Below are 26,953 nucleotides of genomic sequence, written 5' to 3' on the forward strand. Positions count from 1 at the left end.
TGTAATGAATTTCTGTGGCAGTTACAGTATAAGTGTATTGTGATAGCAGATTTTGTTAGGCTTCACAGATCATTTTTCACAATTATTCTCTTTCTTTTCTTTCCTTTTCTGGGTATTTATTTGGTAAACACATGTAAGTAGAGAAGATTGTAGATCCTTGAGATTCATTTTACCAATTCTTAGTTCTTTTGTTATGTTTTTCACAGACTATGTTAGTTTATATTATTTTCCAGTGCCAGGAAAAAAGACAATATGAATTGCACCCTAACCTAATAACATAGGTAATATTCTCCATTTATGTATACTTGTTTTTATTTATTAGATCCAATAATTTTATGACATAAACTGGGAATCAGATAGCTTTGTTATTACTTCAGTTGTTCCCTGCTTTCCAATTATATGCTATTATTTCATAGTCATGGAATCTAAAACCACCCAAGTAATCTGCCTCTTAACTAGTCACTTTATTCTCGATCTGAATCCAATTATACACACACACACACACACAAAAAAAAAAAAAAAAAACAAATCTCATTTGAAATTACAACTAGGGGTTAATGCTTTCTAGTGTGAGATCTAAATAGCAAAATGATCTATCATTGACCTAAGAATTTGGCAAGATTTAGCTTCTAAGCAGCCCATAATGGTGCTTGCAAGTGAGAAGTGGGATATATATATATATTGTCTTGACAACAGCTAACTCCCTCTGGGCACTCTAAGGCCCGGGCTCCATTTACTCAGCTTTTTGAAATAGTCTTAGATCCTGGATACCACAATTGTATCAAACAGTTTGCTCAGAGCATATTATTTTGATGATTTACCACAGAGAGGGAGCATTAGATTAGGAAATTTCCAGTGTTGTATGTCACAGAACACCTTGAAATAGTTGTGTGACTACTTCAGATTTTAGTGGGAAGGCAATTACTTAGGACAATTTGGTTTGAGACACTGGTAAGTTTCTGTTTTTTTTTTCTCTCTGTAGTTGTTTTCAGTATCTCTTAAACTCTTTTTGAGATTTCTTACTTCTTTTTTAGTTGTCTCTAATTCGACCTCGATCTTGCTAATTGTATCATCTGCCTCATTTATTCTATTCTCTCTCCCCTCTACTGTTTTCTGGAGTTCATTTATGTTGTTACGCTGTTCTAGTACTGTTTTAGCTTGTTCAGCTAGTTGGGCTCTTAGCTCAGCTATTTCAGCTTTCACCTCTCTAATAACCTTGAGATAATTAGTGTTTCATTTTATATAGTATGTTATGAGGACCCTTTCTCAGTACTTTTCAAATTACTCATCATTTTTGCCTGGATTGATCTGTGTTTAAGTAAGATATTTAAGTAAGTCCTATTCTCAACTCTGACACCATTTACCCAGACAAAACTTACAGCCCACCTGCATGTTAGCTGTTGGCCTCAAGTAAAAATTAGTAAAGTCATGGGTCCCTTAGAATACACCTAAAATATACTTCTTAGCTTCTTCCAATATGAAGACCCCCAAATCTCATCTGCTATATTCTTATGTTTAGTTTCCTGATTATTAAACAATTTTTGTGCTTTATATCTTAATGTTTTTTAGCTGCCAAGTTGCAAATGCTACCATGAAGCCAACCTGACTTCCATGGGCAGACAACCTCATCAGTGTGTCCTGGGATCCCACCTCACCAGATCCCTGCCCCACTAGCAAAAAATAAAAACAAGCTGGGGTAGGGACTGACCTACCAACACCCATGTCCAGCAGAGAAGCTGGACAGAAATCATACCTCCCATCTTCTGCACCCCATAAAGATCTTGGGTCCATACTCCCAGAGGGATAAATAATAGGGAAGCTATCAAGGATGGTTAGTGAGTACACAGTTCTGGGGGTTGAAACTATGTGGAATTGTACCCCTCCTATTCTATAGTCTTGTCAATATTTCCATTTCATAAATAATAATTAAAAAATTAAAAAAAGAAAGACACTAAGTAAAGAGAACTGCTTGGAGAGTTTGCCATATAATCCTAATCATTATATTATGCACATTATTATACAAAACAAGATATCTAACTTTGCTTTTAGAATAATTTGTTATTTTATTTATTTTTTTGGTATTTGCAAAGGCAAGCAGGCAGGTGAACATTCTTGATTTATTTTGACAGTCTGATTTTTATTATTTATTTGCTTTTAGTTACTTATATTTCTCCATTACAATATAAATGCATTATGCCCAAATGCAATGCTGATAATTTGCTCATTAATTACATCATATTGAAATGTCATAAATCTCAGAGTTAAAGAGGACATTTTAGTGGAAGGCTCTTTATCTTTTCATAAAATAGAAATGATTATAGGTGTTGTTCAAATTTTTCATTTATGGGAGCATTGAATAAAATGATGACAATATCAAGTCCAATAGTAGCATGTATATAGGTTTTATCTTAGGAAGAAAATATCAAAAAATAATTTAAAAAAATTTTTATTATCTTTTAAATTTATTTATTGGATAGAAACAACCATAAGTCAAGAGGGAAGGAGGTGATAGAGAAGGAGAGAGACAGAAAGACACCTGCAGCCCTGCTTCACCACTCACAAAGCTATCTCTCTGCAGGTGGGGCTCAAACCTGGGTCCTTGCACATTGTAACATGTGCACTCAATCAGGTGTACACCACCTGACCCCTCACAGAACTACTTTAACCCAACAATTCCTATATTTTTATCATTTTTTTCTCCTGTAAGGGATCCTGAGTGGTAATTAACAGGAACTATGGTTAATAGTCCAGTGATGTATTATAAACTTCTGACAAGATAAGAACCCTCTAGTAAATTTGACTTAATGTTCCTGATATATCCCTGAAAACAAGCAGAGTTTCTATTCTTTCTTTCACTTCTGATCTTTGAAAACTCCTGGTGTGTTACACACTTTTTCAAGCTTCGTCTCTTGGTTGACTTCTGCTTTAATGGCCACTGCTTCCTCAGATTCTTGATCTTGTTCCTTTACTTCTTCAAGGCTTCTCTAAAACTCTGATCTCTAGATATTGACTATAGCCCTTAACATAGTTCTTTTCCTTGATTGCTCTCTTTAATGACTTGATGCATTTTCCCTGTGAACCACAGGGAAAGTTCTAAATGGGCTTTTGAAGTATATATAGAAAAGCAACTTATATACAGCATAATACCATGATGTCTGTAGTTTTTTTTAATAATGTTTTTAGTTCCTTAAATCTTATGAGAGTAAGACAATTAGTACCACTATTTTCTTCCAGCACTGCCTTTATATATATGCATAGGTTAAGAGAACATGAGTGATGAAAAGAGTGATAGGTGTTCTAGGACTAAATTTGAATTCTTGCAAATATTTTCAAATAAAATGTAGCAATTTTTCTGTTTCACTTTCATTTCTATTATATCTTTTATAAACTGATGATGGTTAACCGGTTTATTGGGATCCAGTAACTGTGAAGAGATTGATGTTCTTTTTAGAATACATTCTTTCTTTATTTTTATTCATTGGATAGAGACAGTGAAAAATTGAGGGAAGAAGGAGAGATAGGAAGAGAGAAAGAGAGACACCTTGCAGCACTACTTCCCTGCTTGTGAAGCTTCTCCTCTGCAGGTTGGGATGTGAGGCCTATATCCAGGTTCTTGTGTATGGTAATAAGTGCACTCATGTTGGTGAGCCACTAACTGGCTCCTATGAAGAAAAACATGCTAAGAGAACACCGGATCCTCAATATACGTGGGGTGAGACAAAATGCAATTGGACACTTTCCCCAAATGAGGTGAAAAACTTGCAGCAGTATGGAAACCAGATCCCAAAACTGATGAAAAGGTGTTGCAGTCTTGCACTTGCCATTAATTAGGGGAAAATACGTTCAGGAAATTCAGATGAATAATTTCTACCACCAAAACTACATTTGTAATCAACTTAGTTTTAAATATGACATGGCATCTGTATTATGTAAAGAGAAAGATGTAAAATATGTTTTTTCTTTTTTCTAAATATAAAATATAATTTTATTTATTATATAACTTTAAATTTATATGTATATTTATAGTATAAATATAAATATTATAGATAATATTTATATTTATAGTATAAATATAAATATTATATATATATATATGTATAATTGCTACCAGGGTTATCACTGGAGCTCAGTACCAGCCCTACAAATCTACCATTCCTGGAAGCTATTTTTTTTCTTTCTATTTATTGAATAGACAAAGAGAAATTGAGGAAAGAGAAGGAGGTGAGAGGGGGAGATCATGGAAGACACCTACAGACCCGCTTAACCACAAGTGGAACTTCCCTTTGTAGGTGTGTAGTGGGGGATAAGACCAGGTCTTTGCACATGAAAACGTGCACTTAACCCATTGCATTATCATCAGACCCCTTTTACTTTAAAAAAACATTTTTATTTATAAAATGGAAATATTTAAAAGACTATAGGATAAGAGGCGTATGTTTCCACACAGTGCCTACCCCCAGAACTCATATAAGAGAGAGCTACAGAGGGAAAGATATAGAGAGAAGTGCCAAAGCATGATTCAACTTTGCTTTATGGTGGTGTGGGGCCTGAAATTGAAACCCAGAAACTGACATTTGATGATTAGATAAAAAATGTATATGTTCACACGGATCCTTAAACTAGGGCAAAATATACACCTAAAAGCAAAAGTACACAATAGTCAGCAGTGAGTAACCCCCAACACTTCATCTGCACTATTCCAGCCTTATGTCCATCATTGTTCAACAATTTGTTTGGCTTTGTATGTTAACTCTCTTTTCAGCCACCAGGTTCCAGATGCCAGCATGATGCCGATAAGACTTCCTTGGACAGACAACCTCACCAATGTGTCCTGGAACTCTGCTTCCCCAGAGATCTACTCTATGAGGGAAAGAGAGAGGCAGACTGGGAGTATGGATCAACCTGTCAACAGCCATGTTCAGCGGGGAGGCAATTACAGAAGCCAGACCTTCCACCTTCTGCAGCCTGCAGTGACCTTGGGTCCATACTCCCAGAAGGATAGAGAATGGGAAAGCTATCAGGCAGGGGATGAGATATAGCGATCTGGTGATGGAAATTGTGTGGAGCTTTACCCCTCCTATCCTACGGTTTTGTTAATGTTTCCTTTTTTAATAAATTTTAAAAAGAGAAAATGTATACATTATTTTCAATCCTAGACTTTTAGTACTCCTTTTTTCATGGTTCAATAAGTGAGGGTCCCAGAAGTCAGATGCTTCATTCAAGACGGTATTGGTAGCTCCCTTAAAGCAATACTTCAATCTAGGTTTTTTTATTATTTTTTAATTATTGATTTAATATTGATTTACAAAATTACAGGAAAACAGGAATATAATTCCACACCATTCCCACCAACAGAGTTCTGAGTCCCTATCCCCCTCCAGTGGAAACTGCAGTACTTCTCCCATGGTGACAGATACAGATTGACTGATCTATGTTTATAGCTATTTATCTACCTAGATCTATATTTAATCTATATCTAGCTTTGCTCATTTTTTTACTGACCCTGTTTCATTTCCTTTTAAGTCACACATGTACCTAATATTACTTCTGAGTGCCCTTTCGTTTTCCTCTTCTCTCTCAGATGTGTGAAACAATGCCTGATTTCTCTAGTGATTTCTAGATTTGTTTCTTATTTAGTGATGGTACATAAAAAAGATTCCTGGTGACTAACAATTTAAGTCCCAAGCCCTCTGGTCATCTTCAACCATCTTTTCCCTGCTCTGGGAATATGGACCAAATTTATTTTGGGGTTTCAGAAGTTCTCTAATAGCTTCTCCACTGGAAATGGACATTGGCAGGTCAATCGATAGCCATAGCATTTTTCTATCTTTCCCTAGTGGGGCAGGGCTCTGGATAGGTGAGGTTCTGGGACATATGGAAAAAGTCATCAGGCCAGGGAGATCAGGATGGAATCCAAATAGCATCTGAAATTTGGTGGCTGAGGCTACAGTGCTTCTGTGGGTGTCTCAGATGTAGTTTAGTGAGATTTGTTAAGTTTGATAATTGTAGATCTTTGTTGTTTGGGAGAGAGTTTGTGTGCCTGCTCTTACTCCTCCTGGGAGTTTCCTAGGTTTCTTTACATACATCTCAGCATGCTTTCAACAAGGACATAAGCACCACTATTTTTAATATGGCAGTTAGATTTAATGGTTTAAGTAAGAACATAGTGATTTTCTCTTCTCAGCTTAGCACATGTACATAAACAAGGTCACGGTTAGAAAAGAGCATGCTTTTATAAGTATTTATTGAAACTCTGAGAGGTCTGCTTCTTTCTCTTCAGCTTGCAAACATGATGTTACCATTTCTAACTTTCACAGGTAAAAACAATAGACTGTAATTTATACGAGCTTGTTGACCTGGGGACTGGTTACTTTGAATGCCACTTAAGTATTTGGACAAACAATAGGTGATTGACAATGTGAAGTAATTTATATAGGGACATGGAGTGGACTCTCCTTGCCTGCAAAACTTATTGTAGGAGAGAACTAGAAACCTTTAAAAGGAGGTAAAAGTTTCTATCTCCCCTCTCAATTTATCTTTGTCTCTATCTAATAAGTGTGTGTGTGTGTGTGTGTGTGTGTGTGTGTGTGTGTGTGTGTGTGTCAAACTGTGCTCCCAAAATTTCATAATAGTATTGCAAACCATTGAAAAATCAATACAATACATTTTTTAAAAAAGGAGGTAAAAAAAAAAAAGATGTTGAGCAGGAGGAAGATTTGAGATGGGGTAACTCCTCTCCCATATTATACAATGTCTGTTTTTTATTACTTTATATTTTCTTGTTTTATTTTTATTTTAATGAATTATTTTTTTATTTTGATGTTTATTTATTTAATTTGGATAGAGACAGAGAGAAATTGAGAGTGAGGGAGAAGTAGAGAGAGAGAGAGAGAGAGAGAGAGAATAGCAGACCTGCTTCACCTTTTGTAAAACTTCTCCCTGAAGGTGGGAGATTAGGACCTTGAACCCAAGTTCAAGCTCACTGTAATGCATGAGTCCCCTAAACATTATTTTATTTTCCAACAAGATAATGCTGTTGTGTTCTCTCTCTCTAGCTCTCTGCATTTCCTCTCACCTAGACCTAGTTTTCTGCACCAGGAGATGATGTATAACAAACATAATGTATGCCATAAAGGACACATTCTTTCTTTCTTTCTTTCTTTCTTTCTTTCTTTCTTTCTTTCTTTCTTTCTTTCTTTCTTTCTTTCTTTCTTTCGTTATTTTCCCTTTTATTGCCCTTGTTTTTTATTGTTGTCATAGTTACCAATGTTGTCGTTGTTTGAGCCCGGGGCTCAAACCGGGATCCTTAAGCTGGTCCTTGTGCTTTGACCTGTGCTTAAACTGCTGTGCTACCACCCGACTCCCCACACCTACAATTTAAAGTAACAAGGCACTTGACTGTGAAGTCATATGTTAACATCTTGATGTGATAATATAAGAATGTCCCCTGAGGGAGTCGGGCAGTAGTGCAGTGAAGCGCATGTGGCGCAAAGCACAAGCACCATTCTAAGGCTCCAGTTCCAGCCCCTGGCTCCCTACCTGCGGGGGAGTCGCTTCACAGGCGGTGAAGCAGGTCTGCAGGTGTCTATCTTTCTCTCGGCCTCTCCTTCTTCCCCTCCTCTCTCCATTTCTCTCTGTCCTATCCAACAACGACGACATCAATAACAACAACAGTAATAATTACAACAATAAGGGCAACAAAAGAGAATAAATACTAAAAAAATAAAATAAAATAAATTGTAGGTGTAATGCAAGCTTCTTTTATCATAATGTAATTTTTTCCTTTTTTTTTTTTTTTTTTTTTGCTAAGTACAAATTTGCTCAATACCATGGTTTCCTGAGAAAAAACAACCAATAACCCTGTATTGGTTCTATCTCTTCCTCCAGCAGAATCCAGAACATAATTCTAAAATAATAAAGCCCCTTCATTTCCTCCATGCAGTGGTTACATTTTATTTAACAAGAGGGTTCCTTTAGCCCAGTCAGGTTGATGTGTAATGTTAACTTTTACAGATACAATATATATTTGGCAACTGTCAAGAAAAAATGTCTATATTTATTGCCTCTGAGATTCGCACTAAATATTTAATAAGCATTTCAAATTTGAAGAGGGCATCCCCCTCTATTAACATCCCAGCTCATCAACTTAACAGACTCATTCTATACTCAATAAATAGTTTGTGTTTCCTGAAGCAATCAAAATCTTGAAATGAATATTTTTCTAGTTTTCTTTGGTCTCCATATTAAGATAATTAACAAATCCAGTCAGAATTTATTCATCATGTATTTAGAAAGTGACTATTCTCATCCCCCTTTATACTGATACCTTAATTCCCACCCCTCTACCCAGATCATTGCAGCAATACCCTTGCTAACTTTCATTGTTGCTTAACTTTTATTTATTTAACAAAAATAATTTTCTTTTATTAACTTTGTCTGTACAAATTTCAGGCCTAGCTGCAGCACCAGGAGAATACATGTTACACAGTGCAAGAACCCAGGTTCAAGTTCTCTTTTCCCATCTTCAGGGGAGCAAGCATCAGGAACAGTAAAGCAATGCTATAGGTGTCTCTCCTTATCTTTCCCTCCCCTCTCAATTTCTTTCTGTCTCTATCTAAAATAAATTAATAAACAAATAACTACTTTTATACTGGGGTAGTAAACATTTAGACAAAAGTTTGAAATCTAGGTCAATTCAGGCAATACACCTGTTCAAAATTCTCTTACATTTTTCCTTCAAGTAAATCCAGACTTACTACACAGCCAGAAAATTCCCCTGCTAAATATATCTTTGCTCTTCATCTACTGCTTCCCTTGTTGTTGTCTTTGCTCTTTCCACACTCACTACGCTCTCTGAGGACTTTTTATTTTGTTTAGGTTTTATTCTCTGGGCTTATTTTTTTCAGATAGAAAGAGAGAAAGAGAAAGGGAATAGATACCACAGCACAGAAACTTTGTTTAATGTGATGGGGCAGAGAGTTCACATCTGGATCAAATGTCAACACCCATGTTCAGCGGGGAAGCAATTACAGAAGCCAGACCTTCCACCTTCTGCAACCCTCAATGACCCTGGGTCCATGCTCCCAGAGGGCTAGAGAATGGGAAAGCTATCATGGGAGGGGGTGGGTTAAGGAGATTGGGTGGTGGGAATTGTGTGGAATTGTACCCCTGCTACCTTATGGTTTTGTTTGTTAATCCTTTCTTAAATAAAAAATTAAAAAAAAAACAAATGTATGGCAAAGCAGGCGCACTATCTAAATGAGTTATTTTGCTGCTCCCCTACCCCTCCTTTTTTTTTTTGGACTTTTAAAAAACTCTCTAGGCATCTCCAGCCCCACTGCCTACCACACCAGTGTTTGCAATCTTACTTGCATTGAGAATTATTTACATATTGATTTATTTTAATTAAGACAGGGCTGCCAAAATAACTTTCTTGCATAGTGCACAGACTTGTCATATATGAAACTTGGGTTCCAGATCTGCCCCCCATGACAATGGAGAAAGCTTCAATTATATTAATGGTTTATTCTTCCTATTCTCTCTCTGTGCATGCATCTCTCTGTCTTGTTCTTTATATCTGAAAGTCAGCCTGGCACAGTGAAGTTTTGGCAATGACAAAAAGAAAATATTTTGCTAGTGAAGTCTTACTTGTTGTTCTATTTCAAAAATTAATAAATGAACACTGTTGATTTTTATAATTAAAATTACATACTTATTTGTCCAGAACAAGGATCTAATGAATGCATAATTTCACTGCTTCTGGGACACTTTTTCCTTCAGATGGAGAAAAAAAAAATCAAACTAGTTAGGGAGTCACTTGATCACATTTGAAAAGTTATGCTCTAGGAGACAACACATTCCAAATAGGAAATACCAAAGTACAGGTTTTTTTTTTTTTTTCATATTTTACTTGTTTATTTTTGAACAGAAACAGAGAGAAAATGAGAAGGGAGGGGAAGATAGAGAGGGCCATAGACACCTGCAACACTGCCTCACTGCTTTTGAAGAGTCCCCTCTGCAGGTGATGACTGGGTGTTTGAACTATGTCATTGTGTACTATGTAACATATGTGCTCTAGTGGGTGCTCCACTGGCTGACCTACATGTTTTTCAAATATAACATATGTGATCTCAATAGCTCTTTCATTAAATATAAAATTAAACACGTCTATCAATTGGAAAAATAAGTTGGCTCTACTAGTTTGTTTATACAAAATAGTGATAAACAATTTTGGTTTTATATCAAGATATAGTTTGTATGTTTTCAAGATAATCATATTTGTTAGGCATTTTCACTGTGAACAGTAAAAAATTTCAGAGTGTAACAAATTACTAAGAGGAAATTATTTTGTTGGATTGGCCCAAAACATCAAACTCTGGGGAAGGAAGCGAAAGGAAGGGGTTGGGAGGGCGGATTGGGCTCCTGGTATACAATGGTGCTGAAAGACCTAAGTTGGAAGTAAGAGTGTTTTGCATACAACCATCACAGGGGCTGAGAAGTCGTGTTCCCATGTCAACAACTTTATTGCAATCTATTAACCTCCCAGTTCTTATAATTGTTAGTTATTACAAATTAACTGAGGATTTAAGTGCTATTTTTTATTCATATACCCTTGTAACCTTTATTTTTGTTAGTCGCACAATTAAAAAAAATTAAAGGTAATCTTCATTAAAATAAAAAAGAGTTTTATAAAGAACAGTTTGTCAGGTTAAAGAAAATAATAACTTCTTTGCAGGGTCTGACTATATGTTTATTTGGGGGATAATTTATACTGTGTACATCCTCAAACTAGGTGATGAGGGGAAGAATATCTATAAAAACAGGATAATTTAGTTATCTAATAGGGTATTAAAAGGAGCTTGATACTCAATATTGAATAGAAGCCTAGTTTGTCCATCAGGGCAACAGATGACAAGCACCTGGGATTTGGTATTGGATCTGTTTAAGTAATACCAGGAGTGTTTCCAAATAGACCCCAAGAGATGACTGGGACAGAAGTTAGTGCAAGTGCCTGGTAAAGGTGAAGAGAGCTAAGGTGTATGGGAACCATCTACCTCACAAAACATCTTCAAGATCTGAAATTACTTAAAAGCTCTTGAAAGATATACAACCTATGACTCAATATCCAACTATTTGTATTCTACCTGTAGAACTTATGTGTATATGATTAGAAAGTTTTCGTTTTATTTTCTTATTGATTTATAAAATTATAAGTTAATAGGAGTGTATATTAACACCATTCCCACCACCAAAGGTCAGTATCTCCACCACACCCACCATCCTATAGAGAAGCTAAAAATCTACACTCTCTGGCTCCCCACAAATAAAAAAAAAAGATATGACTTTTAACAAAGTCCTATGTAGAACTTAAATAATTTGCTATGATATCTTCATGTAAACATTCCTTTTCTTGTTAACATGGGGATTTCTCTACTACTAGCTGATTTTTCACACAGAGAGAGACAGAAACAGGGAAGGAGGAAAACATATCACATTGAGCATATTCCATTGCAGTGGGGTTGGGCTCAAACCTAAGCCCTGTGAACTAGACTAACAGGCATATTTGCCAGTGTAAAACAATGCCCTTTGGACTGAAATTATAGAGACTGTCAAGAGTAGTGTTGTATAAGCCATATAAGAATACTTTACAAAAGTCAGGAAAACATAACCTTCTCTAGGAATCTCTGAAGTGCTAATGAGAGTGGTGATTACACCTAGTGAGTAGATACCATCATCTTTCAGTTCTGTGCTATCTGATAAATATCTCAAACCAGAAATCAGGAAGATTTTCTGTTTTAATTTCCTCTATTCTGATAAAAATATATGTAGTCAAGGGAGATTTAAGAGTATGCATCCAAGAGTAATGCAAACCAATCAGTTTCTCTATTGGAATTTAGATTACTTGAGAATTAGTTTATAGTTCAAAGACATCAGCCATGTCCCTTCCATAGATAGCAAAATTCTGTATGTGGTATATCTTATATTTTTCTGCAATCTCTCTACAACTCATTGAAATTAATGAATAATAATTTATTGGTAACATACTTTGTGTCCAGATATATAAATAATATTAAATAATATTTAATAATAAATAATATTAATTAAATTAATTAATATTTAATTAATTAAAGTTAAATAATATTTAATTTTATCTATGTGTAGTTGACGCCACATATAAATTATTTTATTGTTATTATTATTTTGCCTCCAGGGTTATTGGTGGAACTCAGTGCCAGCACCACAAATCCACTGCTCCTGGAGGCTATTTTCTTTCTCTCTTTTTTTTTTTTTTTACCAGAGCACCTCTGCTCTGGCTTATGGAGGTGTGGGGGATTGAACCTGGGACTTGAGAGCCTCAGGCATGAAAGTCTCTTTGCATAACCATTATGCTATACCCCAACCCTGGAGGCTATTTTCTTTCCCTTTTGTTGTCCTTGTTGCTTAACTTTGTTGTGGTTATTGTTGGATAGAACAGAGAGAAATGGAGAGAGGAGGGGAAGGCAGAGAGGGGGAGAGAAAGACAGACACCTGTGGACCTGCTTTGCCACTTGTGAAGAGACACCCCAGCAGGTGGGGGCGGAGGGCTCAAAAACGGGATCCTTACCCCTGTCCTTGTGCTTTGCGCCATGTGTGCTTAACCCACTGTGCTATCACCTGGCTCTGCCACATATATTTTAAAATATAGTTTTAGATTATCAAAAAATATTATGTCAGTAATAGAGATCTCATATAGTTCACATCCAGTTTATTACCAACACTAGCATTATGGTAATACACGTGGAATAATTAAAGATTGAATATCAATAGATCATTCAGTGATATACACACTATTCTCAGACATTTTCATTGTCTTGATGTTCTTTTTATGTTTTAGGATATCATCCAGGGTACCACACTACATATAGTCATCATGTCACCATAGGAGTATCTTGTCTAGGAGTTTATCATGAGTTTCCTTAATTTGATGATCATGGTAATTTTGAGGAATACTGGTTTCACATTTTTGTCAAATGGTTTTCTATTTGCATTTGTCTGATGTTTCCCTATGACTAAATTGGGGGAAAGTGAGAGAAAGGGTGAAGGTGAGCAGAAGGAGCAAAAGGATAACAGAAAGAGGAAAAATAAGAAGGAGAGAAAAAGGATATATGGAAATAAAAGAGATTAAAAAAAAAAAGAAAGGAAGGAAGGAAGGAAGGAAGGAAGGAGAGAAATGAAAGGAAGTGAGAGAGCTTAAGTGACCAGGGAGGTGGCTTAACAAATAGAACACAGTGCTTGGATGTGTGAGGGTCCAAGTTTTATCCCATCCCCACATATGAACATATGTCTGAGTGTTCTATTCTTTCACTGCCATAGAGATAAAAACAAATAAAAAAAGAAATGCCAAATAAAATATGCCTACTACAAGCTGGTTTTTAAATTAATTTAATGTATATTAATCAGAGAGCTACACCCTGATGTAGTTTTTTTTTTTTTAATCTCAGTTGTATCAAGTGATTCTTTGACTATAGATATTCTTAAATAGCTTTTGAGGTTTACCAGAAACTTCCCAATTAGAAGACCCACAACAAGACATTTATGGGTACTCTCTCAGTCCATAGAAATTATGTGTTGAATATTAATACATGTTTCCCATATTTGGGAGCTACTCTCCTCTCTGATCCAGCTTTTCTAGCCCTTTTTCCAGCCCTAATGTCAACTCCCCAGACAATAACCTGGGTCCACCTGCATATCAGATGTCAGGCTAAGGCAAACATTAATAAAATCATGTGTCCTTCGGAACACAACTAAAATAGACCTACTATCATTTTCCAAAATGGAGACCTTAAATCTTTATCCTCAATATTCTTGCCTTTAGGTTCATGACTAGTCAACAACTTGCTCTGCCTTATATGCTAACTCTTTTTCAGTCACCAGGTTCCAGATGCTACCATGATGTCAAACAGACTTCCCTGGACAGATGACCCTACCAGTGTGTCCAGAGCCCAGCTTTCCCAGAACCCCAACCCACTAGGGAAAGAGAGAGACAGTATGGGAGTATGGATCCACCTGTCAATGCCCATATTCAGCAAGGAAGCAATTAAAGAAGCCAGACCTTCCACCTTCTGCACCCCACAGTGATCCTGGGCCCATAGTCTCAGAGGGAAAACAAATAGGAAAGCTATCAGGATAGGGGATGGGATATGGAGCTCTGGTGGTAGGAATTGTACCCCTCTTATCCTATGGTCTTGTCAATGTTTCTATTTTATAAATAAATAAATTTATAAAAGAAATTATGTGTTGAGAAAACATACCATTCTTGAAGCATATATGTGATTAATTAGTGAACCTGGACACATTTTGAATGACATAGTCATCTTAAATTAATTTTCTTTTCTGCCAGGCTAAGAAAACTGCACTACAGATTTAATTTCACTTTGTGCTACCTTATGAAAATATCTATCCAGATGTTTTTAATCATTTACATTTATATAATCAAAAAGACTTGTGTGGACTTTTTAACATTCAACTAACTTTTTAGCTGCCAACTCAGTAGAATAGGTTTTAATATATTCCCTTTTAAAATAAGGACATACTTTGCCAAACACAGAAAAATTAAAATATATCAGTGTTTAGAGGTGATCTGTAACACAACGCTCACATGATTTGCATATCTAGAATTATTTCCCTTTTAGTGCCCAAGTGAAATCATCAGATCCTCAAATCTCTTGCCAGTTACTAAATAACAAAAAGACTTTGGCAATGACCACTGAATAAAAATCAAGAGAATGTGAAATGTTAAAAAATATATACATATCAGCAAAAGCTTGGTTGAAATCAGAATATCCCCTTGGTACTTTATATAAATATGATAATACTAGGTAAGTTACAGAGTAAAATTATATTAAACACTCCTTCATGTTAAATTCCTTCATGTTCAAGATAAACGCTAGTTAATTCTAAGTTCTTCATCATCTCAGAATCATCCAATTTTGAAAGTATTTGACTTATATACTTCGATTTTAATATACTATTGCTGTTTCTGGGACTTTACTTCTCAAGATCATTTTGCTTGTTTGTATGTAGCATTTGAGAGAAATGTCCTATATGTGATAATGACTCCAGGGATCAATCTGCAAATTTAAGTTTACTACTTCTCTATTACTGTTGTGGTCTCACTCATTTTAGTCTCAAGGTAATCTTTCTGCTTTATTGTATTCAACATATTCATATGCGATTGAGCATAAGAACATTGAAAAGAAAAAAAAAGAGATTTTGAAGTTTGCCAGAGTTTTATAAATGAAGAAAATATGGAAGGATATATTTAAGATCATGTTATCACCATCTTCTACTTTTCCTATCTTGAACATAAATTTATGTAACTTAAAAATTGAAATTAACTTTAATTTTTAAAAAATAAACACATACTTCAGAGAGTAGAAAACTTGAGAGATTTGTAAAATATATTTGATGTGTTTATTTCACCTCACTTTCCTACTAATTCTATAGTTTTGTTCAGAATATTTCTCTCTGAACCCATGAAAATTTCCAGATTCTATTAGAGAAATGTCTTTGAACATCATTATCTACTCATCTTGTTAGCAGATTCCTGATTAGCACATTCTTTTCTTTTAAATTCTTGGTATCTTCATATCATTCCAAATCTTAGAATTCCCTGAATGATACCAATATTCACAATATTGAGGTTCCAATTCTATTAACTAACTCTCCATATCTGTAGCAAGTGACCTTTTCTTTTTTGCTCATAATTCACATAGATTCATCCTTGATCTTCTTTCACAGTTCACATACCTTCTAGTGCAACTGATCTGAGGGCCCATCAATAACAAGAACACATGTTCTTCACTGGTTTGAAACTTGTACTCATCCCACTGCTGTCTCGTTTATGTCCTTCCAACTGAGACTTGTCTGTCATTGATAGTTCTTATGCTCAGATCCTAAACTCTCTTACTTAATAATGTTTCTTTTGTGCATTTTGGAAGAATCTGAATAACTACTTGTTCCTTTTATGAAGATAATACCGTAATAAGATACATTATAATCAACCCGAGTCTTAATTTTACTTGCTAATGTTAGTTTTGTTATAGTTTTTCAGATAAATTTCATTAATAACAATTCTAATTCTTAAGGTCCTTACATTAAAGGTTTTCACTCTCCTTTTCTTTTTATTTTGCTTTCTTTTTAAGCAGAATACTTTCTTGTTTAATAGAGTTTTTTTATCAGAGTTTTTTTTTTCAGTTAACACGTGTTAAATGAAATTAACTAGATTTTTTTTTTCTTTAAAAAAGTCTGTTAGGTTATTAGCCTAAACCAATCATCTGCTTATGTCTCAATTTCTCTCTCTGTCATGACAAAAAACTGCTTTACCATCTGTATTTTGAGCCTTATTTTTTATTTATTTTAAAAAAGGAGACATTAACAAAACCATAGAATAAGAGGGGTACAACTCCACACAATTCCCACCACCAGATCTCCATATCCCATCCCCTCCCCTGATAGCTTTCCTATTCTTTATCCCACTGGGAGTATGGACCCAAGGTCATTGAGGGTTGCAGAAGTTGGAAGGTCTGGCTTCTGTAATTGCTTCCCCGCTAAACATGGGCGTTGACTGGTGGATCCATACTCCCAGCCTGTCTCTTTCCCTAATAGGGTGGGGCTCTGGGGAAGCGTTTTCTACTTGGAATGTCTTTAGAGATTTGAGTCCAACAGCAATGAAAGCAAAGCAAAATAGAAGGGTAGTATCACATCAAACTGAAAACTTCTGGGTAGTAAAACAACGCACTACTGACACAGAAAGGCACCCTAAGGAACTGGAAAATATGTTTACATGTTATACATCAAAGAAAGGGATAATAACTAAAATATATAAAGAATTCACAAATCACAATAACAAAATACCCCAACAACTGCATTAATAATGGGGTGAGATCAAACCAGTGGGGTTTACAGTTAACAATATTTATATATTTTCCCATATTTGGGAGCTACTCTCTTCCCTGACCTGGATTTCTAATCCTTTTTTCCAACTATTACATTATCTCTCCAGACAATCACCTGGGTCTATGTGTATATTAGATGCCAGGTGAAGGCAAAAAATAGTAAAGTCATGGGCTCTATGGAATATACCTAAAATAGATCTACTAGCTTTTTCCCAAAAGGAGACCCTCAATCTTCATCTGCAATATTCTTGCCTTTACCTTCATAATTAGTCAACATTTTGTTCTACATTATACCTTAACTCTTTTTCAGCCACCAGGTTCCAAATGTTACCATGATGCCAACCCGACCTCGTTGGGCAGAGGAGCCCACCATGTGTCTTGTAGCCCCACCTCCCCAGATTTCTTCCCCAGTAGGGAAAGAGAGAGACAGGTTTGGGAGTATGGATTCATCTGTCAATGCCCATGCTCAACGGAGAAGGAATTACATAAGCCAGACCTTTCACCTTCTGCACCCCACAATGATCTTGGGTTCATGCTCCCAGAGGGATAAAGAATAGAGAAGCTTTCAAGGGAAGAGATTGGATATGGAGCTCTGGGTGTGGGTATTGTGTGGAAATGTACCCCTCTTATCCTATGGCCTTTTCAATATTTCCATTTTATAAGTAACGAAAAAAAAAATGAATGAGGGTGGTGGACTGAACAGACTCCTCACCAAGAAGACATTCAGATGGTTATCAACATCTGAAAAAATTCTCAAAATTACTGATTGCCAAAGGCATGAAAAGCAAGATGAGGATGAATATCATCTCACACTTGTGAATGTGACCTATATAAAATAGGACAGAAGCAATTGTTGATAACAATATGGAGAGAAAGAAACTCTCTACATTGTTTGTGGGAATGTAGATTGGCTTACTCCTTATGAGAAACCAATTGAGGATTTCTGAAAACATTAAAAATGAAACTATCTAAAATCCAACAACTCCACTTCTAGGCACCTACTAATATATATATATATATATATATATATATATATATATATATATATATATATATATGTACATTCATGTTTCTTGCAGTGCAATTTTTAATTCATTTATTAATTATTGGATAGAGGCAGGGAGAAATTGAGAGAAGAGTGGGGGATAGAGAGGGGGAGGGACAGAAAAACATCTGAAGCTCTACTTCAACACTTGTAAAGCTTCCTCCCTTGTAGGTGGGAACAAGGGGCTTGAACCTAGGTCCTTGAACACTGTAATGTGAGCACTTAACCAGATGTGCCACCACCTGGCCCCAAATCTGTAATGATCAACATTTAGGAGCAATGCAAGTGTCCTACAACAGACAAATGATTAAGGATTTTTGATTTATTATTAGATATAGAAAGATTCTATAGCTATATATGATATAGATATAGATAGAAGATATATAGAAAAAATCAATATATATATATGATATATTTTAATTTAAACTTAGACATAAAGAAGGGAGAAATTATCCATGTGAATCAGGAAAGTCATATCCCTAATGGCATGTCTCTTATTATAAAATTTTGAATACTGATCATCATGATGATAAGAACAATTTAGAGATGTCAAGTTTAAGGCAATATTCATGTTTAAGGTAATTTTTCATTTATTTTAAATAGCAAATGTAAAAGGAACAAAATTATAAGTAGCAAGATTGTTAATGTTGCTGGAATTATTAAACAATAGGGTCTGAACCAAGAAAATAATGAGGGGGAGCCATTTGAGTACTAATAATTTATAAAATATTCAATTTAGGCATGTTTTGATAATGAATGATGGATATAAAAGATAAACAGTCTTTCAAGTTTCTGACATAATGTTTAGTGTGAAAGCAGAGAGTAGATTAGGAAAATGGTAAAATAAAGGAATGTATTTTTGAAATATTAGAATATAGTCATCAGAAAAATTTCTAACTCAAGATAAGAACATGTGGATAGGTAATTTAAGAAAGAGGGGTCAGGCCGGGTGGTGGCGTATCTTGTTTAGCACACACATTACAATGTGCAAGGAACTGGATTCGAGTCCCCAGTCCCTACTTGGCAGGGGAAAGCTTCATGAGTGGTGAAGCAGGTCTGCAGGTATCTCTCTGTCCATCTTTCTATCTCCCCTCCCCTCTCAGTTTCTCTCTGTCTATCTCTAATAATATAATAAAAATATAACCAAATAAAATAAAGAGTCGTAGCTACATAGCTGGTTAATCACTCACACTAAGGTGCTTTAAGACCTATGGTCAAACCCCTCATCTCCATATACACACACGGGAAAGCTTCACACTTGGTGAAGCAGGCTTGCAGATTTCTCTCTGTCTATCTTATTCTCTATCTCCCACTCCCCTCTCAATTTCTGTCCAATAATAAATAAACAAAATTTAAAAAGTATTATAAGAGAGAAATTATATCTAAACTTAAGCATGCGCCAGGTGGAAGTTAGTCTGTGTTCCTGCACTCTGCTCTCATGGCTCCCTGCTTCCCTACATGCTCAAAGCCCCACCATAGCTGCTCCTGCCAAGACGTGTAGAAATGGAGCTGAACGTTGGTAATTAACTTTTCTCATGGGCCTGGCCTATTCTTACCCCTGTTGTAATTGTCCACCTTGCTATACCTAAAATATACCATTTTTGTACTGCTGTACCACCATGATATACCTTGATTGTTTTAAACCTGTGCCCGGCTGAACCAGGCCACTCTAGCTCTTATTTTTTATTACAATATATGGCACCTCAGTGTGTTGCAATTTTTGCCTTATGTGGTGTGACTATGTCTACCACATGTCGATTTTCTATGTATGGCCCACTTTGATTTTGCCTACCGCAGTTCCCAAACAGGTCAGAATTTTTACATACTCCATTTTGCCAATGCAGTTCTACCAAACATGTTACATATTTCTGACCCATAGCTTTGGCTCACAGCAGTTCTGATTTAATTTTAATCTACCACACTTGTTGTTGTTTATTTAGTCCTCCACCCTTTTTGCTGCCTGTTTTTCCCCTTGACTTTAAACATACAGTTCTAGACTCCATAAGCTTATTAGGGGCCCAACTGGCCTATGTTAATTTCCTGGTAAGTGACCTATGTTTCATTTTAATATTTTTGTACTTTCACCCTTTCTGAAACTCTCATTACAATGTAATGAAGAAAATTTCCACCTCAGATAATTGAAAGAGACTTTAAAGATATGTAAAATTCAGTGTTCCAGCTGAGAATTACCTACGTTGTTAACATGTTTTCGAGGTTGTCTCAAATTTTTCCAAACATGGAGCTTTACCAATTGAGATATGGAAAGAAATTGGCAATGATTTGTATGGAAATACTGGTGTGGTCACAGCAAAACAGCTTCAGACCTATATTCTCTGCCTCTCTGCTCTAAAGCAACTTGAGGTTTCTTTACAAAATTGTTCTCTAAATCCTCCTCATTCTGTTTTCAAAGTCCCTGTTTCCTTCCTCCACTTCACAGATAGAAAGCATTTCTGGAGTGACTGAAATCCAAACTGTCTCGCATTTTTCCACTGGGCCAAAGCAAACTGCTTCGCTGTATCTTCTTTGCAAACTTGTTCTTGCCAGGCTATACACAGGTTTAGTAAAGAATGGGGCAAAAATGGCCTGCTGCCATTTCTAATTCATGGAAATCTCTTTTCTTGCCCACCTCCTTTCCTTCCTCCTCTCCTTCCTCCACTGTTCCACTTCTTCCCGTGACATCACAGTCCTTTCCATAACCACCTCTTCATACTATGCTAGGTGACTCACTCAATCCTTTCTAACTTCTCATGGACCTGGCTCTTACCCCTGCTTATAACTACCTATATTGCTGTACCTAAAATATACTATTCCATACTGCTGTACAACCATGTAATAAACCTTGATTTTTTTTTTATACACAAACAGCAACGCCCCTTGACAAAGTCCTTTTAAAAAAAATTACAGTAGTCAATCTTTAAGAAAGAAATCAATAGCACAAATAGTACTATATGTCAATCAATAGGAGTGATAAAAATCATTCAAGAAAAATTACCAAGATGGAAAAAAATATGAACAATAGCATCCAGGGTTATGACTGAGAGGGGTAGCTAAGAGGAAAACAAAGAAAGACCAGTAAAAGAAAGAGAGAGAGAGAGATGTTGTGAGAGAGGGAGAGAAAAACAGCTCAGAAAAGAGGGCCAATACCTTAAAGATGGCTAGTCAGATAAAGAGATGAAGACTGAGCTTAGTTTATTGTACTTGTCAAGAGTAAAATGGTCACACTGTAGAAAAAGAGTGTGATGCCACAGACACAGAAGTCAAATCCCAGCAAAAGGATGCTATAAATGCTAAGTTAAAAATCCTGATGCTGGGGCCAGGTGGTGGCACACATTATAGTGTGCAAAGACCCAGGTTAAAGCCCCTGTACCCCACCTGCAGGGGGAAAGCTTCACGAACGGTGCAGCAAGTGTGCAGGTGTCTCTTTTCCTATCTCTCCCTTACCTCTTAATTTCTTTCTGTCTCTAGCCAATAATTAATAAAAAGATTTAAAAAGGAGAGAGAGAAGAAATAATCTTTAAAATAAAAAAAATCCAGATACTGTTGGGAAGAGTTAATTTTACCTTATAAAAATATAAACAATTTTCAAAAGCATAGTAAAAAAGCAGAAAATCAATATATGATAGACTGTTTAAAATTCCTTCAGCCAATTGATAAGGAATGAGAAAAATAAGTCAACAGTCAAGGACACAAAGGCTATGAACAGATTGTTCTTTTGAAGAAATATTATTTACCTCTAAACACATGAAATGATAAGTAAGCATATATGAAAATCTGTTTATAAACAATTCTGCTAACTGATAAATTAGACAAACAACTTAATATGGAAGTCTCTTATGAACAAAATACAGATAATCACTAGATCTGTAATAGGATATCCACCCTGACTAGCAATAAGAACTAAACATTAAATAATATTGATACAAAATAAGATATAAATTTGTTAATTAAATTGAATTCAGATAACAGTGAAAAGTCTCTTGGTTAGATTAATTTTTATTGAGGAATTGCTGTGAAAAGTCTAATTTTTTTGATCCAGGAGATTAAAAAAAGCTAAAAAGAAGAAATGTCCTTGCACTTACAGAATGCCAGAAAGAGTTGTTCTTTGATGAACTGCTGGCAGAAAGATAAATTACACTGATATTTCAGAGCATGAGAATCTTGGCATCTATTAACATTTAAAATACACTTGATTTTAAATAAAAATATAATTCGTTCCTTGAATCCGAGGTCATCATAAAGCATATACTATAGAAGAATTGAATAAGTCTAATAGAGAAAATTTCAAGTTTTGAAATGCTTTTTGGTCAATGTGATTGCTTTACTTAAAAAAAAAAAAAAAAGGAAAGGAAAAAAAAGGAAGGAAGAAAAGAAAAAAGACTCAGTAGACTTGTTAATTCTCTCCTTCCTTGAACTGTTACCTTATAAAAGGTGAAGGATCCTAAGTCTGCATACAGGAACCAGTAGTCAACTCCTGAAGAAAAAGTTGCCTCCTGACAAGGGATTGCCTGTAATAGGTCTTTGCAGAGTGTAGAGTGTGTGTGTGTGTAGAGAGAGGCAGAGAGGTAGTCTTTTTGGGGGAAAAAAATAAGTAGAAAGTAGAAAGTGATCATTTGAGACAGCAATTAAGGATTTGGATTAGCTGCAATAGATGTTCACAAATTTTAAGTAGTACTCTGTCATTATATTCCCTACTCCCACTCCTTGTCCCAGCAATACAATTTTAAGAAATATTCCATTTGGAGTTTCAGTTTTAAAATAAACTTTTTTCTTTTTGGTCTGGAGATACAAATAAGAAAATATTGCCTCCTCTGTTTCTCCTTTTCTTTACCCCTTCCCTCAGTCCTTTCTCTTCTCTATATAACATCATGAAGTCTTGTCTGTAAAATTTGTCACTACATCTAAGATACAAAGGAGCGATAATGCTCTACTGCCTGCTGAAGATGTGGCCTCATCTGTAGAGAACAAACCTTGCAATGCCCTGGCATTTATCCATAGGATCTCTTATGCCAGATTATACTAAAAAATACGTAATAAAAATCCCCACCATGTTAACTTAACATGATTATCATATTCCTGGGTTCTTTCAGTTACTGGAGCTGAATGTTTAATAGGTGTTGTGAGATGTATCTTTTGTGTTTCCATGATCTGCAGATTTGGAGACAGTGCAATTTCATACGGTCTCTTGACCTTATTAAGAGGACCCCAGAGGACAAATGAATTATGTTTTAGGGCCAATTGTGAATTCTTCCTTGATACATAGTCTTAGCTTTTCAAATCTTATTGCCATTCTTAGATAATTTGATACCTTAGTTTTCATAAAAGTATCCTTTACTAATAATAGATTAGAAAATTTCTTAACAACTTAATTACTTTTATTTTACAATAAACATTACAATGTGTTCATATAATTTTCTCTTAAATTAAATTAAATTATCCCAAGGTTTCATAGAATCATATTTTATCTAGCATGTTCTTGGCCTAGTTATAGAAGAAATAAGTTTATTGCTTGCACAATCATGTGAATCAGACATAGAAAATACATATTAAATTATCTAATTCATCCTTTTGCCAATAGTGGATTATTCAGTAAAGGTTTTTAGTCTACTTTTAAAATTTGTTACACGATTCAAGTAGAGTTTAAACAATATTCCTTATTTATTTGTGAATTGAAACACTTCAATAACTGTAGTTTGTCAATATTTACAGAGTATGGAATTAATTGAAATTCAATATGAAAATTTAATGATTAATATAATTATGTATATTTACTGTTATATTGATAATATACAAGTAACAATATAAAATCAATATATTATTAAACATTAATATGCTGACATTATTACTGAATGAAACATTAATATTAACTTACATTATACACTAAAAGTGTAGTGTGTGTATATAATATGTTAGCTAATATTTTATTCAATATTATAAATTATATTTGCATTTAATACGTAGATAAGAAAGGACTGAGAGAAATTATGTGACTATCTCAATATGATATTGATGTTAACTTATCTAAGGTGGAAAAATTTTCATGATTTAAAAATCAAATGCTGTCAATTACTCCAGGAAAAGATGTAGTTGAGAAGAGAGTTATAAAATAAAAGGTGATAAACTTCACTCTGTGCTCAAAAATTTGTTGGGCTTCGTATGTTAACTCTCTTTTCAATCACCAGGTTCCAGATGCCATCAGGATGCTGGCCAGGCTTCTCTGGATTGAAGACCCCACCAATGTGGCCTGGAGCTCAGCTTCCCCAGAGACCCACCCTACTAGGGAAAGAGAGAGGCAGACTGGGAGTATGGACCGACCAGTCAACACCCATGTTCAGTGGGGAAGCAATTACAGAAGCCAGACCTTCTACCTTCTGCAACCCACAATGACCCTGGGTCCATGCTTCCAGAGGGATGGAGAATGGGAAAGCTATTGGGGGTGGGGGGAGATATGGCGATTGGGTGGTGGGAATTGTATGGAGTTGTACCCCTCCTACCCTATGGTTTTGTTAATTAATCCTTTCTTAAATAAAAAAATAAAAAATAAATAAAAAAAAACCTTCACTCTGGATTAACAATTCATAAGGCACACAAAATTTTTGAAAGAATACAGAAACCATATTATTTCCTGCTAAGAACAGTTCCATAATTTCCTAATTTTTCATTTTTCATTAAAGTTATATCTTCATAATTAAATCATTCTTCAATTCTTTTTTTTTTTTCTTTGCCTGGGTCCATCACTTCAGGATGACTTTTTTTAGATGGAGAGAGAAAAACAAAAGGTATAGAAAAAGAAAAGTAAAGCGGTGGAGCCAGTATGGTGACTTGATAACAACACCTGGCATGAACTCCAAAAAAAGCAGCCTACAGCCTGGGATTCTCTGGAGAGGGTAGGATAATTGGCTCATCCATGAAAGGGTGGTCAGTGTGACACCAAAAAAGAGTTCTGCAACCCACTCTTGGGCTGGCACACAGAAGACAAAAGGACAAAGAAAGGAAAATCTTTCTCTTAGCTATTTCTGAACTCACCATTCCCCCCACTTGGTAAAGGCTGGTCAGCTGCTTCTAGCAGACTCCCTGTGGAGTTATTTTCTTTACCAAGATTTCTGGCACAGCAGGGGTGTTATTCTAACCTTTTTCTTTTTCTTGTCTTTCTCTATTTTTGTAAGGTGGCTGGAGCTCTATTTGAGTGACAAAATACTTTACCAATCAGTGCCTCAGCCCTGCCTGGGAAAGACTACTTGAATTTTTTTTTTTCTTTCTTTCATTTTTTTTTTGATACTTCTTATAATTGGTTGTCTTTACTCAGGCTGCATGCAGCCAGTCTAGAGTGGTCCAAGCTGAAGACTGACCCTTAAGGTTTTTTTTTAAGTCTATCTTATTTTTTTATATTTTTTATATATTTTATTTTATTTATTTATTCCCTTTTGTTGCCCTTGTTGTTTTATTGTTGTAGTTATTATTGTTGTTGTCGTCGTTGTTGGATAGGACAGAGAGAAATGGAGAGAGGAGGGGAAGACAGAGAGGAGGAGAGAAAGATAGACACCTGCAGACCTGCTTCACCGCCTGTGAAGCGACTCCCCTGCAGGTGGGGAGCATGGGTTGGAACCGGGATCCTTATGCTGGTCCTTGTGCTTTGCGCCACCTGCGCTTAACTCGCTGCACTACAGCCCGACTCCCAAGTCTATCTTATTTTATTATTACTATTATTATACTCTTCAGGCTGACCAAAATTAACTGCTGTTGCCTTTTACATTGATAGGTGACTAGTTGTCCTATCCATTTGAGAGGAACAGGTTTCTCTCTCACACTTCCCTGCATCCTCCTTTTTCTCTCCACCTAATTAAAAAAAAAAAACACTTTTCTTTCACTAATTTTTTTCCCTCTTCTTCTTTTGCCTTCTTAATTCACTGTCACATGTTTGTGAATGATTTTTTGGAAGAAATCTGACTTGGAGTGACGTGTGTGTGTGTATGTGTGTGTGTGTGTTTTCTATTTTCCCTTCTTCTCTTGTTATCCTTAGAACTTATAGTGGACAGTAGATTTGCATAATTATACTCTTGCTTTCCCTTTTTTCCTTTCTCTTCTTTTTCTTTTGGTTCTCTTTGCTATTTTTTCTTGGACTGGACTGGAGTTGTTTGAGTAACTGGTATTGGTTGAACCGTATCAATCCTTGCTAAATCAATGTACAAAAATCAGTGGCATTTCTTTATGGAACCACTAAATCTGAAGAAGAGTATATACAGAAATCACTCACAGTCACTGTGGCAGCAAAATCAATAAAATACCTAGGAATGAACCTGACCAAAGAAGTGGTGGTATAGTGGTGAACATAGCTGTCTTCCAAGAAGTGGAAGACTTGTATACAGAAAACTATGAGTCACTACTCAAGGAAATAGAAAATGGTACCAAGAAATGGAAAGAGATCCCATGCTCTGGGTTTGGAAGAATTAATATCATCAAAATGAATAGTCTCCCAGAGCCATATACAAATTTAATGCAGTACCCATCAAAATTCCACCAGGCTTCTTTAAGAAAATAGAACAAAAAACTACAATCATTTATCTGGAATCATAAAACACATAGAATAGCCAAAACTATTTTGAGGAAAATAAACAGAAATGAAGGCAACACACTCCCAGATCTTAAACTATATTATAAGACCATCAACATCAAATCAACCTGGTACTGGAACAAAAATAGTTACAAAGACCAATGGAACAGAATTGAAAGCCCAGAATTAAACCTCCACACCTATGGACATCTAATATTTTATAAGAGGTCCCAAAGTATTAAATGGAGGAAGGAGGCTATTCAGTAGATGGTGCTGGGAAAACTTGGTTGAAACATGCAGAAGTAAACTACTGCAAAATATATACCTGAAAGCAGAAGTACACTAGAGTTTGCAGTGAGTACCCTCCTAACACTTCCTCTCCACTATTCCAAGCTTTGGATCCATGATTGCTCAACAATTTGT

This window comes from Erinaceus europaeus, chromosome 13 (assembly GCF_950295315.1).
Source record: "Erinaceus europaeus chromosome 13, mEriEur2.1, whole genome shotgun sequence".
Classification (NCBI taxonomy): Eukaryota; Metazoa; Chordata; class Mammalia; order Eulipotyphla; family Erinaceidae; genus Erinaceus; species Erinaceus europaeus.